Source organism: Polyodon spathula, unplaced genomic scaffold (assembly GCF_017654505.1).
Source record: "Polyodon spathula isolate WHYD16114869_AA unplaced genomic scaffold, ASM1765450v1 scaffolds_2237, whole genome shotgun sequence".
In the NCBI taxonomy this organism is placed as follows: domain Eukaryota; kingdom Metazoa; phylum Chordata; class Actinopteri; order Acipenseriformes; family Polyodontidae; genus Polyodon; species Polyodon spathula.
The window spans coordinates 20,001-27,500 of NW_024473711.1; the positions used below are offsets into that span (position 1 = coordinate 20,001).

Sequence of the window (7,500 nt, forward strand, 5' to 3'; positions counted from 1 at the left end):
GGGCTCGGCCACCAGCAAAGGCACGCTCCGGCTTCTCTACAGCTCGAATGAACCTTTCGCCTTTTACTAAAGATTTCCGTGGAGAGGAGCATTTACGAGTTCGATCCAATTTTTGGACAGCCCTTCCCCTCAGGGAGGGGCTCCACCTGGAGTTTAAAAGCAGAACGAGCACAGAAAGGGCGGTCGCCCCCGTTGGAGCCCGGCACCTTTCCTTCCTTCCTTCCTTCCTTCCTTCCTCCCTCCGCCCGCCCGAGAAGCAAGTACCACGACTGCTGCGGCGGGCGGCCGCGCCCGGGGCGTTTGGCCAAAACCATTGTGGGCATCGCTTCTCGGCCTCTTGGCTCAGATCAAGTGTAGTATCTGTTCTTATCAGTTTAATATCTGATACGTCCCCCATAGGGGGACCGTCTATATTAAATGGATTTTTGGAAGCGGGAGATGGAAGCGGGGCTTGCTCCGTCCACTCCACGCATCGACCCGGTATTGCAGTACCTCCGGGAACGGTGCCCATTTCTCAGAAAGGTCAAAAGAGAGAGAGAGAGAGAGAGAGAGAGAGAGAGAGAGAGAGAGAGAGAGAGAGAGAGAGAGAGAGAGAGAGAGAGAGAGAGAGAGAGAGAGAGCCCCACCCTAACCCTCCCTCCCTCCCCCCTCCCCTTTCCTGGGACGCGCCGTTTTCCCGCTCTTTTCTTTTTTTTTTTTTTTTTTTTTTTTTTTTTTTTTTTCATATTTCATATTCAGGCAGGCCTAACACACGCAGCAGGCCAGTGTAGCAGCAGCAGCAAAGCGCCCTTTCGCCGGGGCGGAACGGCAGATGCGTTTTGGGAGGAGTTCCCTGTTTTTGTTTTGCGTGCGTGGCCTCGCTGCCGCTTGGCAGAGGGGAGGGCCTTTGGGCCTTTGGGCCGGCCGGAAGGGCTCGGCCACCAGCAAAGGCACGCTCCGGCTTCTCTACAGCTCGAATGAACCTTTCGCCTTTTACTAAAGATTTCCGTGGAGAGGAGCATTTACGAGTTCGATCCAATTTTTGGACAGCCCTTCCCCTCAGGGAGGGGCTCCACCTGGAGTTTAAAAGCAGAACGAGCACAGAAAGGGCGGTCGCCCCCGTTGGAGCCCGGCACCTTTCCTTCCTTCCTTCCTTCCTTCCTTCCTTCCTTCCTCCCTCCGCCCGCCCGAGAAGCAAGTACCACGACTGCTGCGGCGGGCGGCCGCGCCCGGGGCGTTTGGCCAAAACCATTGTGGGCATCGCTTCTCGGCCTCTTGGCTCAGATCAAGTGTAGTATCTGTTCTTATCAGTTTAATATCTGATACGTCCCCCATAGGGGGACCGTCTATATTAAATGGATTTTTGGAAGCGGGAGATGGAAGCGGGGCTTGCTCCGTCCACTCCACGCATCGACCCGGTATTGCAGTACCTCCGGGAACGGTGCCCATTTCTCAGAAAGGTCAAAAGAGAGAGAGAGAGAGAGAGATCGAGAGAGAGAGAGAGAGAGAGAGAGAGAGAGAGAGAGAGAGAGAGAGAGAGAGAGAGAGAGAGAGAGAGAGCTTTGTTTGAGAGGTGATGAGAGAGAGAGAGAGAGAGAGAGAAGAGAGAGAGAGGAGAGAGAGCCCTCCCTGCCTCCCCTTTCCTGGGACGCGCCGTTTTCCCTCTCTTTTCGTTCTTTTTTTTTTTTTTTTTTTTTTTTTTTTTTTTTTCATATTTCATATTCAGGCAGGCCTAACACACGCAGCAGGCCAGTGTAGCAGCAGCAGCAAAGCGCCCTTTCGCCGGGGCGGAACGGCAGATGCGTTTTGGGAGGAGTTCCCTGTTTTTGTTTTGCGTGCGTGGCCTCGCTGCCGCTTGGCAGAGGGGAGGGCCTTTGGGCCTTTGGGCCGGCCGGCCGAAGGGCTCGGCCACCAGCAAAGGCACGCTCCGGCTTCTCTACAGCTCGAATGAACCTTTCGCCTTTTACTAAAGATTTCCGTGGAGAGGAGCATTTACGAGTTCGATCCAATTTTTGGACAGCCCTTCCCCTCAGGGAGGGGCTCCACCTGGAGTTTAAAAGCAGAACGAGCACAGAAAGGGCGGTCGCCCCCGTTGGAGCCCGGCACCTTTCCTTCCTTCCTTCCTTCCTTCCTCCTTCCTTCCTCCCTCCGCCCGCCCGAGAAGCAAGTACCACGACTGCTGCGGCGGGCGGCCGCGCCCGGGGCGTTTGGCCAAAACCATTGTGGGCATCGCTTCTCGGCCTCTTGGCTCAGATCAAGTGTAGTATCTGTTCTTATCAGTTTAATATCTGATACGTCCCCCATAGGGGGACCGTCTATATTAAATGGATTTTTGGAAGCGGGAGATGGAAGCGGGGCTTGCTCCGTCCACTCCACGCATCGACCCGGTATTGCAGAACCTACGGGAACGGTGCCCATGCTCAGAGGAAAGAAAGGAACGAGAGAGAGAGAGACGAGAGAGAGAGAGAGAGCGAGAGAGAGAGAGAGAGAGAGGAGAAGGAGAGAGAGAGAGAGAGAGAGAGAGAGAGAGGAGAGAGAAGAGAGAGAGAGAGAGCTCCCTCCCTCCCCAGGAAGACTTTCCTGGGACGCGCCGTTTTGATTTCTTTTCGTTCTTTTTTTTTTTTTTTTTTTTTTTTTTTTTTTTTCATATTTCAGGCAGAGAAAACACACGCAGCAGGCCAGTGTAGCAGCAGCAGCAAAGCGCCCTTTCGCCGGGGCGGAACGGCAGATGCGTTTTGGGAGGAGTTCCCTGTTTTTGTTTTGCGTGCGTGGCCTCGCTGCCGCTTGGCAGAGGGGAGGGCCTTTGGGGGCCGGCCGGAAGGGCTCGGCCACCAGCAAAGGCACGCTCCGGCTTCTCTACAGCTCGAATGAACCTTTCGCCTTTTACTAAAGATTTCCGTGGAGAGGAGCCAATTTGAGTTCGATCCAATTTTTGGACAGCCCTTCCCCTCAGGGAGGGGCTCCACCTGGAGTTTAAAAGCAGAACGAGCACAGAAAGGGCGGTCGCCCCCGTTGGAGCCCGGCACCTTTTCCTTCCTTCCTCCTTCCTCCCTCCTTTGCCCGCCCGAGAAGCAAGTACCACGACTGCTGCGGCGGGCGGCCGCGCCCGGGGCGTTTGGCCAAAACCATTGTGGGCATCGCTTCTCGGCCTCTTGGCTCAGATCAAGTGTAGTATCTGTTCTTATCAGTTTAATATCTGATACGTCCCCCATAGGGGGACCGTCTATATTAAATGGATTTTTGGAAGCGGGAGATGGAAGCGGGGCTTGCTCCGTCCACTCCACGCATCGACCCGGTATTGCAGTACCTCCGGGAACGGTGCCCAGTTCTCAGAAAGGTCTGGAGAGAGAGAGAGAGGGAGAGAGAGAGAGAGAGAGAGAGAGAGAGGGAGAGAGAGAGAGAGAGAGAGAGAGAGAGAGAGAGAGAGAGAGAGAGAGAGAGAGACCCTCCCCACCTCCCCTTTCCTGGGACGCGCCGTTTTCCCGCTCTTTTTCGTTCTTTTTTTTTTTTTTTTTTTTTTTTTTTTTTTTTTTTTTTCATATTTCATATTCAGGCAGGCCTAACACACGCAGCAGGCCAGTGTAGCAGCAGCAGCAAAGCGCCCTTTCGCCGGGGCGGAACGGCAGATGCGTTTTGGGAGGAGTTCCCTGTTTTTGTTTTGCGTGCGTGGCCTCGCTGCCGCTTGGCAGAGGGGAGGGCCTTTGGGCCTTTGGGCCGGCCGGAAGGGCTCGGCCACCAGCAAAGGCACGCTCCGGCTTCTCTACAGCTCGAATGAACCTTTCGCCTTTTACTAAAGATTTCCGTGGAGAGGAGCATTTACGAGTTCGATCCAATTTTTGGACAGCCCTTCCCCTCAGGGAGGGGCTCCACCTGGAGTTTAAAAGCAGAACGAGCACAGAAAGGGCGGTCGCCCCCGTTGGAGCCCGGCACCTTTTCCTTCCTTCCTTCCTTCCTTCCTTCCTTCCTTCCCCTCCCTCCGCCCGCCCGAGAAGCAAGTACCACGACTGCTGCGGCGGGCGGCCGCGCCCGGGGCGTTTGGCCAAAACCATTGTGGGCATCGCTTCTCGGCCTCTTGGCTCAGATCAAGTGTAGTATCTGTTCTTATCAGTTTAATATCTGATACGTCCCCCATAGGGGGACCGTCTATATTAAATGGATTTTTGGAAGCGGGAGATGGAAGCGGGGCTTGCTCCGTCCACTCCACGCATCGACCCGGTATTGCAGTACCTCCGGGAACGGTGCCCATTTCTCAGAAAGGTCAAAAGAGAGAGAGAGAGAGAGAGAGAGAGAGAGTTGGTGAGCGAGAGAGAGAGAGAGAGAGAGAGAGAGAGAGAGAGAGAGAGAGAGAGAGAGAGGAGAGAGAGAGAGAGAGACCCACCCCCCTCCCTTTTATGAGGAGGGGGTTCCCTCCCCACCCTCCCCTTTCCTGGGACGCGCCGTTTTCCCGCTCTTTTCGTTTTTTTTTTTTTTTTTTTTTTTTTTTTTTTTATTTCATATTTCAGGCAGGCCTAACACACGCAGCAGGCCAGTGTAGCAGCAGCAGCAAAGCGCCCTTTCGCCGGGGCGGAACGGCAGATGCGTTTTGGGAGGAGTTCCCTGTTTTTGTTTTGCGTGCGTGGCCTCGCTGCCGCTTGGCAGAGGGGAGGGCCTTTGGGCCTTTGGGCCGGCCGGAAGGGCTCGGCCACCAGCAAAGGCACGCTCCGGCTTCTCTACAGCTCGAATGAACCTTTCGCCTTTTACTAAAGATTTCCGTGGAGAGGAGCATTTACGAGTTCGATCCAATTTTTGGACAGCCCTTCCCCTCAGGGAGGGGCTCCACCTGGAGTTTAAAAGCAGAACGAGCACAGAAAGGGCGGTCGCCCCCGTTGGAGCCCGGCACCTTTCCTTCCTTCCTTCCTTCCTTCCTTCCTCCCTCCGCCCGCCCGAGAAGCAAGTACCACGACTGCTGCGGCGGGCGGCCGCGCCCGGGGCGTTTGGCCAAAACCATTGTGGGCATCGCTTCTCGGCCTCTTGGCTCAGATCAAGTGTAGTATCTGTTCTTATCAGTTTAATATCTGATACGTCCCCCATAGGGGGACCGTCTATATTAAATGGATTTTTGGAAGCGGGAGATGGAAGCGGGGCTTGCTCCGTCCACTCCACGCATCGACCCGGTATTGCAGTACCTCCGGGAACGGTGCCCATTTCTCAGAAAGGTCAAAAGAGAGAGAGAGAGAGAGCGAGAGAGAGAGAGAGAGAGAGAGAGAGAGAGAGAGAGAGAGAGAGAGAGAGAGAGAGAGAGAGAGAGAGCCCCCCACCCTCCCCCCTCCCCCCCACCTCCCCTTTCCTGGGACGCGCCGTTTTCCCGCTCTTTTCGTTTTTTTTTTTTTTTTTTTTTTTTTTTTTTTTTTTTTTATTTCATATTCAGGCAGGCCTAACACACGCAGCAGGCCAGTGTAGCAGCAGCAGCAAAGCGCCCTTTCGCCGGGGCGGAACGGCAGATGCGTTTTGGGAGGAGTTCCCTGTTTTTGTTTTGCGTGCGTGGCCTCGCTGCCGCTTGGCAGAGGGGAGGGCCTTTGGGCCTTTGGGCCGGCCGGAAGGGCTCGGCCACCAGCAAAGGCACGCTCCGGCTTCTCTACAGCTCGAATGAACCTTTCGCCTTTTACTAAAGATTTCCGTGGAGAGGAGCATTTACGAGTTCGATCCAATTTTTGGACAGCCCTTCCCCTCAGGGAGGGGCTCCACCTGGAGTTTAAAAGCAGAACGAGCACAGAAAGGGCGGTCGCCCCCGTTGGAGCCCGGCACCTTTCCTTCCTTCCTTCCTTCCTTCCTTCCTTCCTCCCTCCGCCCGCCCGAGAAGCAAGTACCACGACTGCTGCGGCGGGCGGCCGCGCCCGGGGCGTTTGGCCAAAACCATTGTGGGCATCGCTTCTCGGCCTCTTGGCTCTGATCAAGTGTAGTATCTGTTCTTATCAGTTTAATATCTGATACGTCCCCCATAGGGCGACCGTGAGCTGTATTAAATCGAGCTTTGAAAGCGGAAGATGGAAGCGGGGCTTGCTAAAAATACTCTTCGGTTTCAGGTGAAGAATTGGAGGAGATGAGATGGACCCGTTCCCGTTTTGTGAAAGAGATCGTTTTTGGAGAGCTGCGGTTGGATTTGAGGGATATTCTGTGTCTGCAGGACTACGAGAGGAGAGGACTTTTTGACCTGACCCTGATGAAGGAAGATGCATGCTGGGAGAAAAAGGGACTTTTTGAGGAAAGCACACTGGAAATAGCAAGGGAGTTTTATTTGGAACCTATCTTTACCTTGGATTGGAAAACGTTTCATGTGAGAATGAACAGTGCCCAGGTTCCGGAAGAAGAGATTAAAAGCTACTTTGAAAGATTTTTTGTGATGAAACATGGTCTTGTCAAAGTTTTGGATTCTGCTGGGATTTGGAATACTTGGAGGAAATTTTATGGACGTTTTAAAATGGAAAAGAAAAGTGGAACAGAGACAGGACTGAAACCGGTGTTCTATATTGGACCAAACAAGGGAATTATCAGGTATGTAGGACAGCCTGAAGTGTGCTACAAGTGCTCTGCAGCAGATCATTATGCTGCAGAGTGTACTGCAATAGTGTGTAGAAACTGTGATAAAGTTGGGCATACCAGTAAGGACTGTGGTGAAGGGAAGGCTTGTAATCTCTGTGGAAGTACAGACCATTTGTATAAGGACTGTGGGAAAAGAGCAAGGAGTTATGCCGAAGCAGCAGCGGGTGGAAAAGAGAGAAGTCAGGACAAAGAGAAGTCTGGAGCTGGAGTTCCTCCTCCAAAGCAGAGAGAGGAGCCTGGAAAACAGCAGTTTTCAGAGGCAAGAGCAGAGGAACAGAAAGAAAAGAGTTCAGGAATAAAAGTGAGTGTTGGGGGTGGAACCTCCATGAAAGAAGGCGGAATGGCGGGAAAAGTAGAAACAGAGCAGACAAAGGAAAGGGGCGGAGACCTGGGAAAGGAGGAGGAGAATAAAGGTGCTTGTAGTTTGCAGGAGGACAACCTGATGGCAATGGAGGAGTCAGGATTCTCTGGAGAGGATTCTATGGAGGAAAAGAAAGTTGCACAGAAAAAGAGAAAACAGGAAAAGGAGGAGAAACACGAGCTGACTTGGGCAGAGAAGATGGAGATAGAAGAGGCGAAGAAGACAAAGGAAGGAAGCAAATATAAAGAGACTTCTAATTATAGACATATTTTAATGCAATGTTATTGTAGAAAAGAGTTTCAGGAATTAATGGTCTGGAACGAAAGATTGAGAAAAGGGTCACCGTCTGAGGCTGAGTTAAAGAAGTACAAAGCTGAGAGGGATAAGATTTTGCAATGTGCAAGATGGAGGGCGGATATAGCAAGGAGGGAGGCGGAGAAGAAATGAAAGATTTGGGTAATGAAAATATGGTTTGGGCTTTTTGAATTTGTATGGTTTTTGTTTTGCAAAAAAACTTATAATGAAATGATATTGTTTGTATATGTAAAGAAATGAAGAAGGATTTGAGTTTAGATCGACTT

General features: G+C 52.6%; 13 non-coding genes and 1 pseudogene across 13 annotated transcripts; all 14 read left to right on the forward strand.

Moving 5' to 3' along the window:
* Nucleotides 1-22: 22 nt before the first annotated feature.
* LOC121310475 lies at nucleotides 23-140 on the forward strand. Its single transcript, XR_005948812.1, has one exon. It is a non-coding gene; the product is annotated as a U5 spliceosomal RNA (small nuclear RNA).
* Nucleotides 141-321: 181 nt separating this feature from the next.
* On the forward strand, nucleotides 322-514 carry LOC121310511. The gene has a single exon (XR_005948846.1). It is a non-coding gene; the product is annotated as a U2 spliceosomal RNA (small nuclear RNA).
* Nucleotides 515-931: 417 nt separating this feature from the next.
* LOC121310476 lies at nucleotides 932-1,049 on the forward strand. The gene has a single exon (XR_005948813.1). It is a non-coding gene; the product is annotated as a U5 spliceosomal RNA (small nuclear RNA).
* Nucleotides 1,050-1,238: 189 nt separating this feature from the next.
* LOC121310512 lies at nucleotides 1,239-1,431 on the forward strand. The gene has a single exon (XR_005948847.1). It is a non-coding gene; the product is annotated as a U2 spliceosomal RNA (small nuclear RNA).
* A 470-nt stretch (nucleotides 1,432-1,901) lies between these two features.
* On the forward strand, nucleotides 1,902-2,019 carry LOC121310477. The gene has a single exon (XR_005948814.1). It is a non-coding gene; the product is annotated as a U5 spliceosomal RNA (small nuclear RNA).
* A 188-nt stretch (nucleotides 2,020-2,207) lies between these two features.
* Nucleotides 2,208-2,400, forward strand: LOC121310530. The gene has a single exon (XR_005948864.1). It is a non-coding gene; the product is annotated as a U2 spliceosomal RNA (small nuclear RNA).
* A 421-nt stretch (nucleotides 2,401-2,821) lies between these two features.
* LOC121310467 lies at nucleotides 2,822-2,939 on the forward strand. The gene has a single exon (XR_005948805.1). It is a non-coding gene; the product is annotated as a U5 spliceosomal RNA (small nuclear RNA).
* A 176-nt stretch (nucleotides 2,940-3,115) lies between these two features.
* LOC121310528 lies at nucleotides 3,116-3,308 on the forward strand. Its single transcript, XR_005948862.1, has one exon. It is a non-coding gene; the product is annotated as a U2 spliceosomal RNA (small nuclear RNA).
* Nucleotides 3,309-3,725: 417 nt separating this feature from the next.
* Nucleotides 3,726-3,843, forward strand: LOC121310478. The gene has a single exon (XR_005948815.1). It is a non-coding gene; the product is annotated as a U5 spliceosomal RNA (small nuclear RNA).
* A 192-nt stretch (nucleotides 3,844-4,035) lies between these two features.
* LOC121310513 lies at nucleotides 4,036-4,228 on the forward strand. The gene has a single exon (XR_005948848.1). It is a non-coding gene; the product is annotated as a U2 spliceosomal RNA (small nuclear RNA).
* A 446-nt stretch (nucleotides 4,229-4,674) lies between these two features.
* LOC121310479 lies at nucleotides 4,675-4,792 on the forward strand. Its single transcript, XR_005948816.1, has one exon. It is a non-coding gene; the product is annotated as a U5 spliceosomal RNA (small nuclear RNA).
* Nucleotides 4,793-4,973: 181 nt separating this feature from the next.
* Nucleotides 4,974-5,166, forward strand: LOC121310514. Its single transcript, XR_005948849.1, has one exon. It is a non-coding gene; the product is annotated as a U2 spliceosomal RNA (small nuclear RNA).
* Nucleotides 5,167-5,579: 413 nt separating this feature from the next.
* On the forward strand, nucleotides 5,580-5,697 carry LOC121310480. Its single transcript, XR_005948817.1, has one exon. It is a non-coding gene; the product is annotated as a U5 spliceosomal RNA (small nuclear RNA).
* A 185-nt stretch (nucleotides 5,698-5,882) lies between these two features.
* On the forward strand, nucleotides 5,883-6,054 carry LOC121310547 (annotated as a pseudogene).
* The last annotated feature ends 1,446 nt before the right edge of the window (nucleotides 6,055-7,500 follow it).